The 10205-nt window shown below is 36.8% G+C and overlaps 1 long non-coding RNA gene across 1 annotated transcript; it reads right to left on the bottom strand.

The window, feature by feature from the left end:
• Positions 1–3970: 3970 nt before the first annotated feature.
• On the bottom strand, positions 3971–6062 carry LOC140229495 (uncharacterized). Its single transcript, XR_011901310.1, has 3 exons — positions 5897–6062; positions 4811–5029; positions 3971–4330 (listed from the first exon to the last, which is right to left on the bottom strand). It is a non-coding gene; the product is annotated as an uncharacterized lncRNA (long non-coding RNA).
• Between the last annotated feature and the right edge of the window lie 4143 nt (positions 6063–10205).

The raw sequence follows: 10205 nt of genomic DNA, 5'->3' as shown, positions 1-10205 counted from the left end.
ACACATTAATTGTTGATGCCAGTAATGTTATCAAACTGTGCAATGGGTTTTTATTGACTACTGGATGAGTACTAAAAGTGTGCCTGGTAGTCACTGTCTATAAAAAAGTGTAAATTCATTATTGAGAGAATATAATTACACCCATGCAAACACAAACATACACAAACACACACTATACATGCACATACCAGTACACACACTCGAACAAACACACACACACACATACCCTCTTACAAAGCAGTCATAATCACCTTGTTCTCCCAATTCTAGGTATCTGTGTCTCTCTCACCCATTTTTTTTTTCTTTTGTTCTTTTTTTTTCTATTCACCAGTCCCCAAGTTTGTGAAGAATTCTGCATTTTATTAATTCAAAATGCACCATTCCACATGTCTGCCCCCCCATGGAAAAAAGCAGTAACTGACATTTTTATGAATGTTTACTTTTTTGCAAAAATGAATAGTTTACCCAATGCTCTCCAATGTTAATAGGTCAGTTTTGCAAAAACAAAAATGAAAGTGACCAAAAATGCAATTTTTCACTTTTGCAAAAAGCAGTAACTGCATCCAGTTGATTTAACTTTGCAAGTTTCCCCACGGAAGAAAGCAGTAACTAACAAAGCCCACGGAAGAAAGCAGTAACTAACAATTTAGTCTAATCATTCAGACTCTGTATAGTCCTTCCTGTATATTTTTTCCCTAATACCATTTATTTATTCTACTATTTTTTTTTTTTTTAACAAATGTAAACAGCAGTTTCTTCCATAATTTAGGGGAGTAGATATACAAAGATTGTTTCACCAGTAACTTGACTCTGCCCGCAGGGAATCATATGATAAGTCGTAGAAAAAGCTTCTTTCTGGAGACTAGCAAACCTGGCAGACTCAGCGCGCTCAGAGTGCAGAATACGCGTGCAGCTAGCTGCATGCGCATGAATTCTGCAGCATACAGTAACTAGCTAAACAGTGCATCACATCACAGTCATCACTTGCACAGTATTGCAGGTCTGGTACAGTCTGAGTGATCATGCCAGTGCTAACCATGCTGTCACACAGTTTCTGCGGTCCAGGCATGCCTGTAAATCTATCATGAATTGCAGAGGAAAAGTCATGGTAGCCATGGCTTTGGCCAGAACCAGAAAATCTAGGTGAGCTGAAAATATATTGAAGGGAGATGAGCACTAGTATTAATACACTAACGTTAGTCTAACGTTAGATGTAGGCCCTAAAGTTAGGTCTACCAGATCTAACGTTACAGAGTAGATCTAGAGTTTAATCTATTGTTAACTGTTTAGTGTTAGACAAAATGTCAGTAGGCCTAATCTAACGTAATAGATCTAGGTCTAGCACTAACATTGGGCATAGATCTGTAGTCTAGCTTATGTGTAACGTGAGAGTTCGACTAGGATCTAAGACGAAGAGACTTGACTTTATTGTCTAGTCCAGGGTCATGTGTTAGGGGCCAGGCCGGGCACTTCAAAGTTCAACTTCAATTACCTTATTTTTACACAGAATGCCATTCAATCGACAAGACCTAGTCTAGGTCTAGCGTTAGGTCCTAGATCTTATAGATCTAGACTAACCAGAAAGTAGAACCTGGTGGTGGTAACAATTCTCCTCCTATGGTCATGTGACATGTGCAGTTACTGCTTTTTTCCATGGGGAAAACAGCAGACTCCTGGCCGTCTGCAGTTACTGCTTTTTTCCGTGGGGAAACTACCCAGGATCAAGGGTGAGCCACCACAGTAACTGCATTTTCCTAAATAACATTTAAAAAATAACGGAAACATAATTTTTTCCTAGGTATTGTTAGACAACTAGGTATGGTGCATTATCATACCACAAAATTATTTTTGAATGTTTCTGTGTTTTTAAAGAATCTGCAAAAAACACAAAATCGCATTTATCTCAGCTCAGCAGCTATGCAGTTACTGCTTTCTTCCGTGGGGGGGGGGCAGAATTGTGTGTTCATAATTACATACAGTAACTACAAAACAAAGCATTCTCCTCAAACTTCCAGATATAACCTGTAAATTCAGAGAGTGATTTTTTTTGTTGCATTTTCGACAGCTCACAATAATTACATTGCACACTATTATTACAATACATTAAATTACAATTGATACAAAATAAATGTGACATTCTCCATGATACTTCACTATGGAATCTCACTTGGAATGAGAAGTTAGGCATTTGTTGCATTTCAGAATTGTGTTCTGACCACTATAAAAGTGGTGCAATAACATGTACAAAATACAAAATTCTCCCAACACTTCACGAGGTAATCTGACCTGTAAATTGGTGAGAAGTTCTGCATTTCCTTGACTTTAATGTATTACAGTAGTACGCGTGTTAGTCACAAATAGTGCAATAACATGATCAAGTGTACCATTCTCCTCACGTGACACACTTCACAAGGTAATTTTGCCCAGGGTTGAATGAATGAAAGTGATACCCAATGTGTTTATAAACACGAGTCTACAAACTTTAACAGTCTGCCAACTACTGGACTGCTGGGAGGAGAGTAGTGTACGTCATTTGTCTCTTTTTGCTGTCCTTAGGATGGGGGACAACATGACAACATGTTAATAACATGTCTGGCTAGCCATTCTCTTTCTAGGACCAGAATTTTCAAGGCATGATAATATTGTCTGATAGACATTCTGCCATTTTCACTGAGGCAATCATAGCCAAAAGATTGATATGGTTACGTGTTAAATCACATCTTTGATGGTTAAAATATGTTCTACCATCTACAAATATTTCTGACTTTTTGTAGGCTTCCCCACTGTTCAGCTTTTTTTGGACAATTCTGTTTTAGATTCCATGAATTTTTTCATGACAACTGAATATCTATCAGGAATAGAACTGATGTCAGTACCTACATATTCTTCCACATGAAAATCTTCTGGCTTTGCACTGACATCTATCTTTCACTCCCTCAAAAGCCTCAATGGCAGTAGTTTCCAAATTTGCAATGAAGAGACAATAAATGGAATACATACTGGAACACTACACTTTATTTCTATTGTTTCTTTTATATTTGAATAAGGTCCTCCCGAAGTGATAAAAATTGGTCGATTTGTGTGAAACTGTGTTGAAATTATTGAAAGCATGTAGCAAATATGTAACACTGAAGATAAAATAATTACCAGAAAGTATTACAAACTTGATCATGCATCAAGTCTATATTTTTACAAGGCACTATGAGCAAGAAATTCACCAATAATTCCCTTTCCTTTCCTTACAAGAAACATGTACAATAGTTTGCCTAAATGGTCTTTATTTTAGGAAAGTTGGTCAACAGTTAGTGCACTACATATAATAATGTAAATACAACCAGATGTATACCAACAAGACTAGATAGAGGGCAGTATAGAATACATACAGCATAATATGAATATGCTGTACTTCCATTACACTTCACAAACAGTTTTCTATTGCTTTCCTGTGTCCGGTTACCATCAAAATCGGTTCTTCAATGTCTGACAGGGACATTGCTTTCTTGAGATTTAACAGTTTTCCATCATCCAGCAAGGTTCAGTATTCTTTGTAATCTGAAATAAGAGTGGAGAACTTAGTCTGCTTTCAAATTGAAATCAGGTACACCTAATGCAAGGAAAACAAATACATGATTTGATGAAACTGCCAAGTCTGGTTGAATAATTGTTACTTCATTTACTGTTTTTTTTTTAAACTATTCTTTGCAGAAGACAAACTATTTTCTTTAAATTTTACAGGTTGCCTGCCACAAACTTTTTCTTACAAGAGTGAAGGATAAAAGAAAAAAAAAAGATAATCAAAGTATTTATCACATGTTTAAATTATTTTACATTTGTTATTGGAAAATTAAGTTTAGGCTCATAATTGCTTTTTTAGGAATTTGCACCACACAGACAGATAATGCAAGAAATACAAACAGCAGTTGTACAATGCCCTGAACTTCTCAACTCCAGTTGAATTACCTTCAGTTTCAAAGGTAACATTGCTGCGTTGTTTCTTAGAATGCGGACACCACAGTTGTTTGTAGAGGCTCTGCTTCTGTTGCTGCTGCTGCTTCTAGCAGTGTTGCTAATGTTCCTGGAAGTGCAGATGCTAAAGTTGCAAGTAGAGACTCTGCTGCTACAGTGGTAAGTAGAGGCTCAGTTGCTACAGTTGTAAGTAGAGGCTCTACCACTGTTGTCGTACTTAGAGGCTCAGCTGCTAGGGCTGTATGTACAGGCTCCGCTGCTGCTGCTGCTGCTGCTGCTTCAAGCGGTGCTGCTGATGTTTCTGGGGATTCAGCTGTCACAAATCGACGTTGAGGCTCTGCTACTGCTGTCGCAAGTAACGATACTGCTGGGGAAGTTGTAAACAATGCATCAATGAAAAAAATTATGTGACCATTCTGAGGGTAGAATCAACAAGATTTATACTAGATATACTTGCAAACATCTATCATGGACACTAGAATCTACAGTGTATTACATGCACATAAAGCAAATTATCAGTAATTGATTTTGTTTTGGGACTGAGAAGAGACGTTGACATAATAAATTGTAAGTAATAATCAATATCAGACTTTTAAAGAAAGGAAGTGGAAAGCTAACAGTCTTCAGCATCCTACAGTCATTACAAACTGCAATTACGACATTTGTTTTATTCATTACACAGAATTGAACATTTATATTGAAATGGTAATGCAATGAAAGTACATTGTACCTACATGATACTATGCATAAAAATCTCTACATCATTTTAAAATGAAAAAAGACATAATATATCTTGATAAACTTATTGATGTAGAACAAATCAGTAACTATGTATTCAAATTACCTCAGGCAGAAAGAGGAATGCCCTCGTCAACTGACATCCTACGTCCATCCATGGGCATGTTGAAGACTTGAAGCATCCTCCCTTTCCACCAGCCATTTTCACTTCTCATATGTACGCAGGAACCTTGTTTCGGTTTGGTCCGTTGAGCATGATAGAGGTCACTTGAGCTGACAGGATTCATAGAACCATCCCTCTTCCACTTTACAAGAACATCTATGCCTACGGTGGTTCAAAAACACAAAAAATTGTATGGACAATTTCAGTGAGAAATTTGACAGTTGTGTCATACACTATGTGATAAAACATTACAAGTACCTGCAGGTTTGAAAAATGTGAAGAAGAGTATTTCTTAGAGCTAAAGCACAATTTCAGAAGAAAAAAACAAAGTAACATAAGGAAATTCTTTACAGGCAATCACCTACGACATTTTGTGAGACAAAATGAAAATAGCTACAGCCAGCATACCTATTTGAAATGCAAAAAAAAAAAAAAATGTCAAAGTCTGCTGATCTCTGAAGGGCATAGTAATTCAGGTGCTATTGGTCGAGCTTTTACACCTTGGGGTTGGCAAAGGTAAATAATGATAACTGCTACACATTCTTTGATTAGAAATGTGATGTCTTTCACATAAAAACCTAACAATCTTATACACAGAAGTATTAGTGCTTGCTTTTTTCTCTTTTAATACATTGAGTAGCAGTCAACATTGATATACATGTATGAAATAATTACAGTAAGGCCATTAGAAACTTCCCCCAAGTATGCTCAAGCAGGTGCCTAGGGAAGAGCTTGTAATATCAACATGAGCCTGTCCTCACCAGGTTAATATCTGCATAAGATACTTGACAGTAGAGTTAGATAAGATCGACATTACAGAAAAGGTGTGACTACATTACATTCCAGATATCAAAACAGTGATTTCTGTCAAATGACATGGTATTGTTCAATCATCTATTCCACTGAAAGTAATAAATGACCTATTCCATTCACCGTAAACTGAGAAATGTTTGTGAATACCTGGTTCCCGGTACACTTTATGGTCCACAAGTACCGGTACCATAATCACTTGTTACGAATCAAACTTACCATTATAGGCAGAAGGAAAAACATCCTCATCACCACTACTCTCTGCGGTTGTACGTAGAGGCTCTGCTGCTACAGTCTGAAAGGCTCAGCTGCTACAGTTGAAAGTTAGGATCATGCTGCTACAAATGTAGAGTTTTACGGTAGCATACGTAGACGCTCTGTTGCAATAGTACTGTCGGTAGGCCTATTGTAGTACATAGAGGCTTCGCGACTACAATTGTATGGAGAAGTTCAGCAGCTGCTACAGTTGCACTTTACAGGCTCTGCTAATGCTGCTCCTGCGCCGAGAGGTGCTGCTGATGTTCCTGGGATGCTAGCTGCTACAGTTGTAATGATAGCGGTGCTGCCTTTGTTTGTGGGGACTCGGCTCCTGCTTGTAGTGGCCTGCTGCTCCTAGAATTATCCCCAAGATATAAATAAGGAAAATCATGTCAGTATTATCAGGGCACAAATAGGATATAAATCCCTGGATATAGGCTTATACTTGTACCGGTACATGAGTGTTAAAAAAAACTGTGAGTACCGGTACCGGTAATCAACTTCGTTTAATTTTTCTGAAAGTTCATTGATATCTGTCCCGGTAATCAAAATAAGTAACATACCGGTGAATACAACCTCGAACTAGCCTATAAATTTACTGTTTATGCAGGATTTTAGTTAGACTACTAGGCCAGAGCAGCTATTCTTGCATGCTTAAGGAAGCTATATGTAACTATAACTGACTTAACACTGACGCTAAACAGTCTCATCATGCAATTTCCTTCTTACTTAGGGCCTAAATACTATTTTTTTTTAATGCAACAACATGAATCTTTGAAAACAATGATAATCATTTATTACTTTGGGCCTATTTTCAGTTCTACCTGGGTATTTGCAATTGCTACACGATATTTTTTTTTTTCAGTTTATAGATTCTACTATGCTTTAGTTTAAAAAACAATGCATCCGGGTTGTATGGGAGGATTGCTTTATCTCTGACCAAGAATAATCAAGGACCCCCTTCGACAAAAATGGTGGCTAGGTGTACGACTGCGTAAGATCTACAAGGAAATGAAATACACAGGAAAGCTACTTTTACATGATAATGTCGAGCAATTCTACTTCTCTGATGTAATATTTTATGATTACACATAAACCTGCCCAGATTATCATTACTTTTGTTTTTAAACAGCAGATTAAATAACAAATGAGCAACAAAATGCACCTAGTAGTTACATACCAGCACAATTCCGAGTGCATGGGACTGATGGTGATGACGAGCCCTCGCTCGCGGCCTCGCAAGCTCCTCGATTCGCCCCACATACCTCACGTGTGTTCCGTCTGAACAGGGATTTTACGAACCGGCGAATACGAACATTTGCCGGTTCGTAATGTCACAAATTGCAGCATTTGGACATTTTGAAAATTCGTCACTACCAAAAATACATGTTTTCGTGAATTTTGCGATTTGATATTTTGGGGATAGATAGAGTTTGGTATGGACATTCAAAAAATGGAAAAAAGTGAATTTTGAAAAATTGACCCAAATTCGAACATTCGCCGGTTCGTAATGCGACCGACAATATGTATATATATATATATATTTACATATATATGTATATATATATATATATATATATATTACATATATATGTATATATATATATATATATATATGACCATGCATTACAAAACGAACAAAAAGTCGCACACACTGATTTTGCGTGAGGACTGAAAGTAGGTGAAATGGGTCAACCTAGCCGGTCTTGACGTTTTCATATTTTCTCAAAGGACAAATCTCTTACATTATGCTAAATTTTGGGGTCATAAAAAGGGTGGGAAATTGTAATTTTTAGCAGTTTATCTCGAACACTTTTTGGTAGAATAGTGTGATTAGGTATGTCTTTAGAGTCCCTTTCTCATTTCTGAAAAATCTTGTACACACTATTCACTTTCAACTCTAATAACTTTTGAAAAGATAGTGTTACTGCTTTGGAAGTTTGCAGTAATTATGGACAGAATGTGTTAATGAGGCATGCTCAATTTCAGTTTATTCTGATAATCCCTTCATTGTTGTTACTCCGGTGGACAGAATGTGTTAATGAGGCATATTTAATTTCAGTTTAATCTCATAATCCGTTCATTGTTGTTACTCTGGTGGTTTACTTCCTGTTTTTTGTCCCATTCATCGAATACCCAGCACGGTTTGGTAAAGATTAAGCGCTTAAATAGACACTGTACTTCAGAGCCTCTTTTCTCAGTTCACACTTTTCCTCAGTTTCTGCTTTCTTTCCAATATTTAGATAGGTTAGGTGAGTCCATTTGATTTGAGTTATACACCATTTTAAAGCTTAAAGTCTGTTCTTTCAGAATATGATCTTAACTAAAAATTCATGTCTGGCGACATTTTGTTTGTTTTGAGGTGCAGGGTCACATATGGTCTTAACTAAAAATTCATGTCCGGCGACTTTTTGTTTGTTTTTGTGGTGAAGGGTCGTATATTATATATATATATATATATATATATATATATATATATATATATATATACAAACATATCGTACACATATATACCTGCATGTAATAAAACAACAACACAAAAGGTGTGTCGTGTATTATGTTTCTGTTGTTTTTTATATATTCATTTTTTTTTTTTACATCGCAGACTCTGTTGTGAAAGGGACAAGTCTCTACTGGTACTATGAATCATACACAACCGTGTACGTAGAAGTGGAAAAGGGAGAAACGGGCTTTATTGTGTGCAAGCTTAACGCGAGCTTCGATGTCGTCTTTTGGAAACGGTTGGCTGATCCTCATGATTATGAGCTGGTGAGACTCGATGTATCCGTCACTCCACCGGTGAGGTCTGGTCAAGGATATGAGGCCGGAATGTTCAACATCACAGACGACTTTTCCTTGGTCATTAATGACGTCCACCCTGACGATGAAGATATGTACTATTGTGTAATGGAGGACTATGTACACGATATTTTATATGAGAACACAACAAGACTTTTTGTTTACCAAAAAGGTATGAAACTTTCTTTTTCTCTTTTCGTTTTCAATAACAAATGACTTAGCCTATCTATCTTAAAGAAGAGGAGTGTTGGGTTCGTGGAAGTGAAAATTTCTGATATGATGATACCGCAAAAAAGGCAATGAAACTGTTTTGTTTTCTTCAGTCATAACATCAGATATTCTTGTTGTATGTTTGGTATCAACCGTTTGTATAACTTCTCTTACATTGGTTTAAGTGCATTATTACTATAAGTTTATCGTTAATATTTTACCCCTAATGTCACAAAAATACATGCTTGAATTAAATAATATTTAGTAGGTTAATCAATCGACTATTTCATTTTATGGTTATATTTTTTTCGTATAAATTTGTTTAGCATACAATTGAAGACCCGGTCTATAAAAAAAAAAAAAAAAAACGACCCGAGTCCAATTTCTGGCCGAATTCAGTTCATCATTTATATAATAAATGATAAACCTTAATTCCCCCCGAAAGTGCCTAAAATGAATGAGTGACAGCTGTATGAATAAAAGAATGACCTAAGTCCAAAATATGTCATAATAAGTGATTATTTTACTCGTCAACGTTTTACATACGTAGCGGCCCCAAAGAGATCTACTGTACCATCGGCGAACCTTTCCACAGAACAAACTCGATCTACTCCAAAGGCAGTGTATTCCAATGATATTCAGTGTACGTATAATGGCTGAAATTTATCTTTTACTAGTTTTTCTTGCTAATGCACTAAAGCTATTGGTTATGAAATAAGGCATCATGCTGACTCACACATTAAGATAACGACTTCCATTATGTGTGCATCATAATCAGCGGTCCGGTTGCCAATGGCCACCGAAAAAGAAGAAGAGGAAAAAGAAAAAAAAAATAGAAAAGATGCCGGATAACCGCTTGTATGTAGGCGAGCTTATTTATTTACAAGCATGGGCGTAAATCCGGGGGGGGGGGGGATGGGGGTATGAATCCCCCTGAAATGGAAGAGGGGTGGGGGTGGCCTATACAATCATCCTCCCCGTGAAATTTGAAAAATGAAAATGGAGGAAGCAGAAATGTGATTTTATCAATTTTGGCATATTGCATGACATTTTGGCGTATTGGATACGCCCGCCTTCTGCTGCTAGGTGACAGAGCTGAACAGTATTCTATTTTTTTTTTTTTTTAGGATAATGTGTAATAATTTTCTCAGCGCTCGCTCGCGAAGGAAGTGATATCGACAAAAAGTATGGTCGATACAGACTTTGACAACGTCAAATAGTATAGGCCTACATGTAAATATGATATGATGCGAGCAACTTG

Source organism: Diadema setosum, chromosome 6 (genome assembly GCF_964275005.1).
Source record: "Diadema setosum chromosome 6, eeDiaSeto1, whole genome shotgun sequence".
Taxonomy (NCBI): Eukaryota; Metazoa; Echinodermata; class Echinoidea; order Diadematoida; family Diadematidae; genus Diadema; species Diadema setosum.
Note: the sequence above shows the minus strand (reverse complement) of the source record. Positions and strands in the feature narration are given on the sequence as shown.